This window comes from Protopterus annectens, chromosome 11.part0, assembly GCF_019279795.1.
Source record: "Protopterus annectens isolate FY-2018-M chromosome 11.part0, PAN1.0, whole genome shotgun sequence".
NCBI lineage: Eukaryota > Metazoa > Chordata > Ceratodontiformes > Protopteridae > Protopterus > Protopterus annectens.
Genome location: NC_056745.1, coordinates 802,537,987 through 802,548,623, shown reverse-complemented (window position 1 = coordinate 802,548,623; position 10,637 = coordinate 802,537,987). Strand labels below are relative to the sequence as shown.

At 38.6% G+C, this 10,637-nt stretch overlaps 1 protein-coding gene across 1 annotated transcript in view; it reads left to right on the top strand.

Moving 5' to 3' along the window:
- The first annotated feature begins 3,259 nt into the window (after positions 1 to 3,259).
- The window catches only part of DGKI (diacylglycerol kinase iota), a 5,490,864-nt gene continuing 5,483,486 nt past the window's right edge, over positions 3,260 to 10,637 (top strand). Inside the window, exon 1 of the mRNA XM_044088223.1 lies at positions 3,260 to 3,371. The gene's annotated coding sequence lies outside the window, so the exon portion shown is untranslated. The remainder of the gene's footprint in view (positions 3,372 to 10,637) is intronic.

The window sequence follows — 10,637 nt, the reverse complement described above, 5'->3', positions numbered from 1 at the left end:
TCCACATTTTTCCTATATTCTGGGGCTTTCTTGATGTACTGTGCATGCGTATGGGACTTTTTGTTCCCATGCTTATGTAGTACATCAGTGCTGTGTAAACAAAGATTGCAGTTTCATTTGGGATTAGCAGCAAGCAAATATAAATACCTTCACACTAAAAACCTAATACTGGCAGAAACATTTATGATTAAGGGGATAGCTTTAGCAGTATGCACAAATCCAGTCATTAACTCACAAAGTTTATAACATAATTTTTGCTGTTCTAGTTTACAGGGGGTGGATAGGTGGTTGGTTGTTGCAGAACTGTTGCCATTTCCTTTTCCTGCTCAGGTACTATGGTGATGAATGTTGCTTTTCCTTCACCATCACTGCTCATTTGTAAGTGATTGGTTGTTGCAGAACTGTTGCCATTTCCTTTTCCTGCTCAGGTACTATGGTGATGAATGTTGCTTTTCCTTCACCATCACTGCCCATTTGTAAGTGATTGGTTGTTGCAGAACTGTTGCCATTTCCTTTTCCTGCTCAGGTACTATGGTGATGAATGTTGCTCTTCCTTCACCATCACTGCTCATTTGAGGTAGTTAAAAAAGGAAAAAATCCCCAAATCAATGAAATCCAGAGATATCAAATGAAATCGATAGAGAGAGAGAGAGAGAGAGAGAAAATATAAGGATAATCAGGTATATTTTTCTAGTTATGTATAATGTACCTGATTATCCTTGTATTTGTCTCAGTCCTCTCTCTCTTGTTCATTCTAAGTCTCTGGTTTTTGTAAGCTTATTTTTTTTAAATGAAAGAAAAGTAAAATTTTAATAGTATATATTAACAGAAAAAAGTCTGGGCGACTGGAATTTTTCCATCGGTATATGCTCGAATTTACAATGGGCACGCTGGTTGGGCTGACAAAATCAGTGTGGTCGTATTTGAATGTTAATGACCTGTCATTGTATAATAGTTAATAAAAATTGCTTTGGAGTTATTCACTCCCCCAGGCTCAGTGTATTCATTTGAAGATACAGGCAGATTCACAATACAGCACTGTTCATTACCTGAAATAAAGAAGCCAAGGCTTCTACATAGTGAAACAATAAGTGTATTTTCAGTGTTTTATTTGGACATTTTCTCTTTCCTCCAGTTGTGGCTGTTAACTGCATTTTCTATAACTACATGTATAAAAGTTTCAGAATGACACTCTCCTCCAGTTCAGGATACTGTATCTCTCAGCACCCCTTCCTAACCCCACAAAAAATATGCATAGTTAAGTTAAACCTTAAGTATACTAGCAAAACAAAATATGTCTATTATCCTACTGTTGGAGCCAAATGTTACACATGTATGAGCTGGGTAAATGAGGAGATTTGGTGCTAGTTGTGCAGTATCCTGATCTGAATCTGAGCTGCTCATCTCCTATCTTACTGTCTCTTACTCTGCATATTCATTTAACAAGCAGTCACTGCAGTACTTTAATACAGTGTGTCAGGAGAGTGATACCTCTGTACTGCCCATAGATATGAAGATTCCCTTTCTTCTTGTACATTGGCATTAGAGTGCACCATCTTCGCTCTGCATTGCAATGAGTACCACCAAGAGCCATTTCTCTCCTAATGCACCCAATAGCTCGACCATATCTGCCAAGACTTTATCTGTGCCCGCTGCTTTCCCTGATTTCATTTTCTTTAGTGCACTTTGAACTTTTTCTAGGGTGGGTTCTCCTTTCTCTTTCAATGTAAGATGTGCCTTTGTCACAACTGATTTCCTGAAATTGACACAGAAGGTAAATGAAGACTTAGGGATGCAAAGCTAAAACTACAAGATAAATCAGTTTAACTATACAAAGCATTTATCCCCTGTGTGCAACCCAAGTGAGTCATTAGATAAGAACTGTGACAATATGACTGAAATGCTACTAATTGTCAAGGTTATCATCTGTTTTTAATTTCTGACACATAACTTACACTGCAGCTATTTATTCTGAATATCTTGAGAGCAAGCTTCCACTATTAGTGGACGAAAGCAAATGTACTGATGATCAGAATCCCTGAACTGCATTCACTGAAAAAAAAAAAACTTCCAAAAAATGCTTATTACATTTTATTTGCAGGGAACCAAGCTCCCACACACCCCTGAATAATATGCACCAATTTGATGGTGGCACCAACTCAAAGAAGAGTGAAATTCCCACAAAAAGGGCATTCCTGCTAGCACAACTTGCTGACAGTGATTTCCTATGGAGGAACTTCGCTCATGAATGGTTTGAACCTTGGCCAATTAAAGCTCATACGTTCATCCCTCTTCCACCAGCAGGTTACTCGGTATAAGCTATGTATAACTAGTTTCTAATCACGTAGCTAGTATTTTCTCTTTAGTCTGTTAGATATTTGTTGGTAACATTTTGACACTGAAAATATAAGTGAGTTTAATTTTGCAAATGCAAGTGCAATTGTTTTCAGTACAGTGACTCCAAATGCAAAACAAGAATTTCATGAAAAGTCTCAAAACAGTTAAACATTTATTGTTGCTATGTCAGGTGTGAATGGTTATGTTAGCATTAGTGCTATACTGAAACACTTCACATTCTTAAATCACTAGCTTTCAAACTTAACTTTACCTAACTCATAATACACTTTATAAGCCATTAACATTCAGTTAACAGTTTGGCTAACAGTTCTTATCTGTATTGAAAGGGTGTTATGTCTTATGTCTGAAATGAGTAGTTTTGACAAGTCTGAAACACAGAAATGGAAGAAAAAGAAAGCAAGGCTTGAAAGTATGATACCTCATAGTGTCTTGCTCTCTGATAAAAATAATTAAGTAAATAAATGCATATATTTATGATAGAATAATACTGGCAGTACAATTATAATGTTTTACAGATGATCATATTTAAAGAAGTTACAAACATGGATGTCACAGAGCCACATAACCAGAATAATGTATTAAGGAGGTTGTAGATGGGTCAGTAGTTCATGTTATATAAACATGCTGTAATTAAAATATTTGTTAAAGCTATTTGAATATATAAAAAATAAGAACTACTTAAAATTCTTTATAGTTTTATTTGTACTGTTAACTGCAGTGCTTCCACATATTCTTACAGTGATAGACACCATTAATCCATTAATTGTGTACTAAATATCTTCCAGAATTTATTATAAAATGCATTCATTGCACATATTAATTGTAATAAGCTAATAAAATTAATTTGAGGACAAGGTTTACCTACAAAATAAGTTAATTTGGGATATTTCTTTGTTTCTTCCAGGAAAGCAATCTCTCGCTCTGGTCTGCAACATCTTAATCAAGTACAGTCACCTGTTCTCGCAATAAGCAATGGTCCAGCCAAGGAACCACGGACAACTTTGGACTGGAGTGTAATTAATTTAACTTATGTTATTTCATTTGTAATTTGTAACTGAAGTTATGTCCATTTGGTGCTTTTACATCAGGATATAGGCTATTTATTAATATTAACATTATAAATCGCTGCCTCATTCATTTACTGAAGCAGATTCAGGACGGGTAAAGCTATTACACATCTTACCTTCTTTGTTCAAATTCCTGTGTAGATAAAATACACTTCCTTTTAAAATATAGATCGAGTAATTTAAGAGGCAATTTACTTTGTGGTGTACTACATAATCTTATTGTCATTTGTTATTAAGCTGCATAAGGAGTCTTAGAAAATCTACAACTTCTACGTTTTTGCTCTGTTTTATTTTTATAATAGGAAACGTTAAAATACTGTAAGACTTATTTGAGTTTCCAAATGCCTGCTTATGGTAAAATATTCATAAAATGATCTATCTGGCACACCGTAGATATTATACATTTGGGGAGTGCACTACTGCAGTACAAGTAATATGATTTAGTATGAGAAACTGATCAATGAAAATTTAAAAAAAGTACATTGATGATTTTGTCTTTGGAACTGAACCTTACACTTTGAAAGTATAATGGCCAATTACTTTATTTTTATCTTCATCTGGGACAGAATATGTGATATATGACTCTCTATCTATCAATCTATCTGTCTATCGATATATATACATAATGAATCACTCTCTCTTATAGTTTCTCTAATCTATCGCTATATCTATATATATTTATATATATATATATATATATATATATATATATATATTTATATATATATATATATATATATATATATATATATATATATATATATATATATGCAGACACATATGTACATATAGGTTTACTATCAAAAGATGAACGGAGATGCTCCACAGATGGAAAACTCAAAAGTTGGATGTTCGAATTTCCATTTTGCTGAACATCTCCGTGTTCAAAAGTTCATATAAGCGAATGCACAGTGCATTCGCTGATATGAACTCAAAGTATTATACAGAGATTGTGGTACAGTATGGTTTGGAAAATGCATTCTGTTCCTCACTGTAGTCCGATCTTGGAGTTGGAATATATAGTTAGCAGGGGGTGTGGGGGTGCAGGGGGGCTTGCCCCCTTGCAAAAACGTGATGTAAGGTGTAGGAGTTTAAGTTCCCTGTGCTGCTATATGGACATCATGTGATCTCTTTGACGATAATGTCAAATTTGTTGAATTTGTTCAGCAGATTCAACATTGTGATCTGTTGAATGTTTTTGCATTCAGTATTTTTTGTCAGTGTTCCGAACAGGATTTATTTTGTCCCATGACATTTTGATAGTAAACTATATATATATATATATATATATATATATATATATATATATATATATATATATATATATAGGATCCATACAGATCCCCAACGGCACTTTCTGCTGAAGCAGAAATCACCGAACATACATAATCAAAAGTGCTGTTCACCACTATGGTGCGGTTAAGGGAGAATTCCCTTTTCCCCACTGTAGTGCGACCTCGGAGTGAGAATATAAAACTAGGGGGGGTGTGGTGGGTGCATAAAAGATTTATTGTTTTTTGTTTTTTTTTTCGAATGGACTTTAACGAAAGTGCTTTTTCGGTGAAATCATTTTCATTAAAGTGCGTTCGTTTATTGTGGATTCGGACTATTGAACTTTTGTTCAATAGTCCTAGATCAATATATATATATATATATATATATATATATATATATATATATATATATATATATATATGTATATAATTTTGATAGTAAACGGTAATATACATATCTATCATACAACCACAAAGTGCACAGTTGAATGAAATTACATTTCTTCAAGTTCATGGATACAATTAACACAGAACCATTTCAACAAATAACATAAACACAAAAATATACACACGCAACACAGAGTCCAAGCCAACTGAAGCACCATTCAGCACAGGCAGTCACAGTCCAGTTATGCCCTCATCCACATCAATGATCACAGTTCCATCGCCCACCATGATCTCAATCCACCATCCACTCCAGTTTCCTCCATCAAGATCAAAATCCGGATCCAGCACAACGCCATCTGGCATTTTTCAACATTCATCCTACACCTTCCGACACTCATGCTACACCTTCTGACACCTAAGTCTCCATCAACAGGTCCGCTCAGTGCACCTCTCTACATGTAAGCCCGAACACCCACAACCAGACCAACTACTCCAGCCACTCCAAACTACCTGAGCTACATTGAATGGTATACCGATCCATCCAATCCACTGACACTACCATTGACAACATGGCTGTACCCACACCACAACAGTCCACAAGTGACTCCAATAAGAATGGACACATACTGACAACTTTCTATAAGAACATATAAATGAGCTAAATATCAAAGTGTCTGTATCTCTAAAGCTGACAAAAAAGGCAGAAAAAAAGTTGCCATCACGCTGCACATGTTCCAAGAAGAAACCTTGGGGAGTGCAAGAATTAAAAAAATGTTTTTTGCAGAGGGCAAGCTCTCCAGACACCCGCTAATTATATAGTCTAACTGTGAGATCACCCAGTACTGGAGAAAGGGAAATTCCTATGTCATCCTAATCTAGCATTCTTATCCAGTTGTCAACCATCAGGTCTGTTAACCAAATTGACCAAATTTGTGTGGTGTGTGTGTGTGTGTGTGTGTGTGTGTGTGTGTGTGTGTGTGTGTGTGTGTGTGTGTGTGTGTGTGTGTGTGTGTGTGTGTGTGTGTGTGTGTGTGTGTGTGTGTGTGTGTGTGTTTGTTGGTTAGGGTTAAAGTAAGCTAGGTAAAGCAATAATTTTAGGGTTTCGCTTGTGTGGTGGTATATATGAAATGTGTGCATGCTTGTCTTCTGAAGTGATATTACTAGGGATAATTTTTTTGGGAAAGAAATATGAAATATTGGGTTGGGGGCAGCAGCAGCATAGGGTAAGGGTTAGTATATATGGGTATAGGGGGCCACTGCCTCATCCCTCTCTTCATATTTTAAAGTACTAGATTTTCTCCAGGTCCTATATGACTGATCTTAAACTCCCATATTTCATAATGCTTCTAGTAGATGCATAAAATGAGTATCGCTACATCCTAGAAGTACAATGTTTCCAACCTGCAACTGACATCTATACGGCTGAGAATGGATAAATGAAATGGGCCTAAAAATAGCAAGGTAACCCCCCCAACCCCGATCTAGACTGTCTTTTGAAGCTGCATATATACTTACCTGCAAGATTACTCCCCCAGATGAACCTGTTTCCTATTTCAGATCAGAGTGAAAAGATAATGAATTAATGGCATTTATGTTGACATCTGGAGTTCTCATTCTTGGGATGGCTGCACATCTGAAATGATGTACATTATAATGTAACACGTGGACTACAAAAATGAACTGATCCCCTGTGCCTGCCAGTTATTTTTTGCTATTTGCATGTCCTGGATCCAAAACAATGTTATCATTAGCAAAATATTCCTGCATTTGCAACCCATTTTGTATATTATTTGAAAATATTTGCCTTCCTGCTTGTCTGTGCAAGTAAACTATAGACTGGTGGAAAAGGTGTCCTCGTCTCCTAGTGGATTGATAGAATTTGCTAGAAGTATTGGCTAGAACCATCTTCTTTCAAAGGCAAGTTCATATTCCTCATAGCTTTCCAGGCTGTTAAAGGGCAGGGATTATTTCCAAATGGTACGGGCTCATTCTGTAATTCCTTAGTTATTCAAAGACTCTAAAGTCCACAAAAATACACACCACAGCTGTCATACCGGGCAAACCCCATAGTAGTTGCTCTATCTTAATTCAAACTGATGTTTTTTACCACCCTGCTTAACCTTGGGGAGTGGACCAACGATCCATCTATTTGCAGATTTTTTGCTATTTGAGGTTAATGTTTCCTCTGTTAGGGCTTCCACATCACCTCAGTTGGATTAGTCTGCCTTGCTGAAAGAGAAATTATGGATGAGCCCATAACAGTGTGCTTAGCTCAGGCAAAAGAGTTTGGGCACTTCTTTGACTTTTGGTGGGAAATCACAGGTACATGACTGACATGAAGCTTTCACCAGGCCTAGTGCTGGCCTTTCCTTACTGTGCAGCAACATTTAGGTGCACATAGCTATGGGCAGGTCCTGTCAGCTTGAGTCCCCATGTGCCTCAGTTATCAGTTTATCTTTAAGCTTGTATGAACTCCAGCATGACCAGGACAATGAAAATAAGAGCAGATTATCATTTCATGGCAGAGTCACAGGGGGAGGCCGACAATCTCAATGGAGTAAGGCCTCAGGATCCTTGCAATCACTGGTTTCTCCTCTAAAATGCACCTACTTGTAAGATATGGTGGACGGACCACTTTGTAATACTGTTTTCCCCTTCATCCAGGAGACTGCTGAAGGGAGATGCTCTTGAGCTTTATAGATCACCTCCATTGGAGTCAGGCTTGCAGGATATGATTTTGAAATGCTTGAGACATCATCACTTAATGGAGTCTGCACCAGGAATGTTATCTGCAAATGGACTTCATGTGAATACTCAGAAGCAATTCAAGAAGCTTAAATTCTCTTTTCTTCTGTCAGAGGACAGGATTGTCCTGGAGGTAGACAGGGTGGATAGAAAGATCTATTTATCTACCACTATGTAGCTTAGATCCCTGAACTATGCCTTCTACTTGTTCATGCTTCACTCCTTTCCTACTGAGCTGGGACTGGAAGATTTTGATTTTCTACCTGAATCTGGGATCAGGGAAACTATTCTCCTCCCTGTCCTCAGTGGTCCTAGTTGGGCTGTCATTCAGCATACAGACTGTTGGATTCAGTGGATGTTCTGGCCTGGGTAATGGTCAATGTGACTGGCTTGTACAGGTGATCTTTGCTTAAGTCATTAGGGGTAGAGGTCAAGTTTGATACTCTTCTGCTGAATGCCTTTTTATCAGGCTTGAATTGGACAGCCGGAGGCTATTGTCATTGCACAATATCTTCCTGGACAGAAGGCAGTCTCTCTTCAGTTTAATAAGAGAGGTTTCCACACTTTTTTATTTCCACTCTTATTGGTAGAGGAGAATGAGTTACAGGAAACTCCATTGCTCTTCTCAAGCTGGTCCCCACTCGGGTTCATGCCTTTCTGCCTTTCCTCTTTCCTTTTGGAACCCAGTAAGTTTCAGTAGAGGAGCTTAAACTCCCTCTACCCTGTCAGGGGAACACTTGTTGACTGATTAATGCAGGGGCCTGTGACTGACCCACCCCTATTATCCTTGTGTCTGCAGGATGTCACTCTGTCTTCTTCCAGTTGTGGAACTTATGGGGTAGTGGCATAAACTAACTAGGCTTTTGGGATGTGGATGCTGCTTCCTTGGGGAGAACCCTCCCCTGTCAGATCAAGTGTCTGCATTTGCTAAATGGGTAAGTCCACTGGCCCTTTTCAAAGGCAACTAGGAGTACTGCCAGGTTAAGTGATATCCTCAGAGTAATGCAGCATACAAATGGAAGAGAAGGAATTAAACTGTACCCTGGGCTACTTAACAAGGTTTTACAGATTCCCACTGAGCAGTCCCTTTCCTTACTCCTGTAAGGGTATATTCACAATCTTTGGTAAGGTCTGAGTAGGGTCTAACTGTAGTCTTTGCTCAGGTATCATTATTTTTAGGTGACGCTAAGTTGTTATCAGCCCTGCCAGGAGATGTTGGGAGCTGCTGACGTTTCCCTCAGATGATCATGGGTGGAGACTGCTCAGACTGATGCTTGGAGTGGCTTGTCCAAATGAAATCCCCCTCCTATTTTTCTTTCCCTCTGAGAATTGTTTAATTCCAGACCATTGTGGCCCAGGGATCTTCAAGAGTTTTCAGGAAAGGCAGAGTGGTTGTTTATGTTTGATGAGAGCTTTGGCTCCTCTGATTTGGGTTCTCCTTTTTATAGGATGAGTTGGTATTGTTTGACAGTTTTCATTTGATCATTATATTAAAGATTCCTCTCCATACTCTTGACCTGTTTTCCACTGCACAGGTGGAGGCTTTAAGGAGCCTGTCCATATGCACCCAATGAACTTTATACCCAAGCCTTTTTTCCACTGGGTGGATAGAAACATGAGAGTAAGTGGGAATGCTGAACACAGGCTCCTATCCTGGCATGTTCTGTATGATTCTTCTATAGCATTCCTTAGCAGGCAAGGATTCATGTTTGAATTAGTCATGAGGAATTTGTCCCCCTTCTCCTTGAACTGTTATACCTTCTAAGAAATAGTTCTAATTTGATTCAAACCAGTTTAAGGGTCTCTGGGTTCCCACCACTGCATTCTCCAAAGTGGATAAGGGGTGGGGGCTGATAGTTTTGTGAGTGGTTGAAGTATCTTTTTCCCATTTTCCTCTGGAGGGAATGTAGCAATCTCTGTCACTTTTACTTGTATGCTTGGAATGGTTGGGTAGATATCTCACTCTCTCAGATGCAGTTGTGTCTTCTCCACCAATCATTCATCTCTTTGGATTTAGGGCATCTGTGATCTTTGCGGTCAACTTTCCCTTTAGGGTGAGAGGGAGCTTCATGACTTGATCCTAGCCCTTCAGGCCTTGGGACCTATTTGCAGTTAGTGAGGTTGTGCCAGTTTCCTTTCCTGATCATTTTCTTCACTTTGAAAATCAGTTATAGCTTTCAGGACACTGAGTGGCTCAGATAAGATTTGGAGGTGGTGTGTTTCACCTAAGAACTTCCTACTGGTAGTAGTAGGTTACATTCTTTAGGGAGATGGTATAGTGCCTTTGTATTCTCTGACTTACTGTCCCAAGTTTCCAAAATTACTTGGAGGCTGTTAGCTGGGGCTGATTTATTCTAGATGCTTAGATGGCTTCCATCATTGGTTTCTGAAGAAACACCATATTTACAGAAGATTTTCTTCACCCCCCTCTTTATTTGAGGGAGTTAGGATGCAAACACCTCTTGAGGGTCACTGATACCTGTCTCTTCTATTGGTCTAAGGAGGAGGACAGCTGGTTGGGGTGTTTTCCTGTACTTAGATGGGAATAATTCAAGAGTATACTAATTTCACTGGACTTCCAACCTTGTTTATGAAGGTGGTGTTGGTCCTAGCTTGCGGCCTATTCCTGGAACACCTGTTGATATAGAAAATCAGTATGGTGAATGTCAGAGTCACTCCTCACTTACCAGAGTCCCCCTTCCTTTGCAGCTTCTCTGCATGGATGGTCTTCTCATGAGATGCTTTCTGTCCCCACTAGAACACTTTGAGGAGAATAGGGCCTTACCTCTACCTCTTGGTGCTCCAC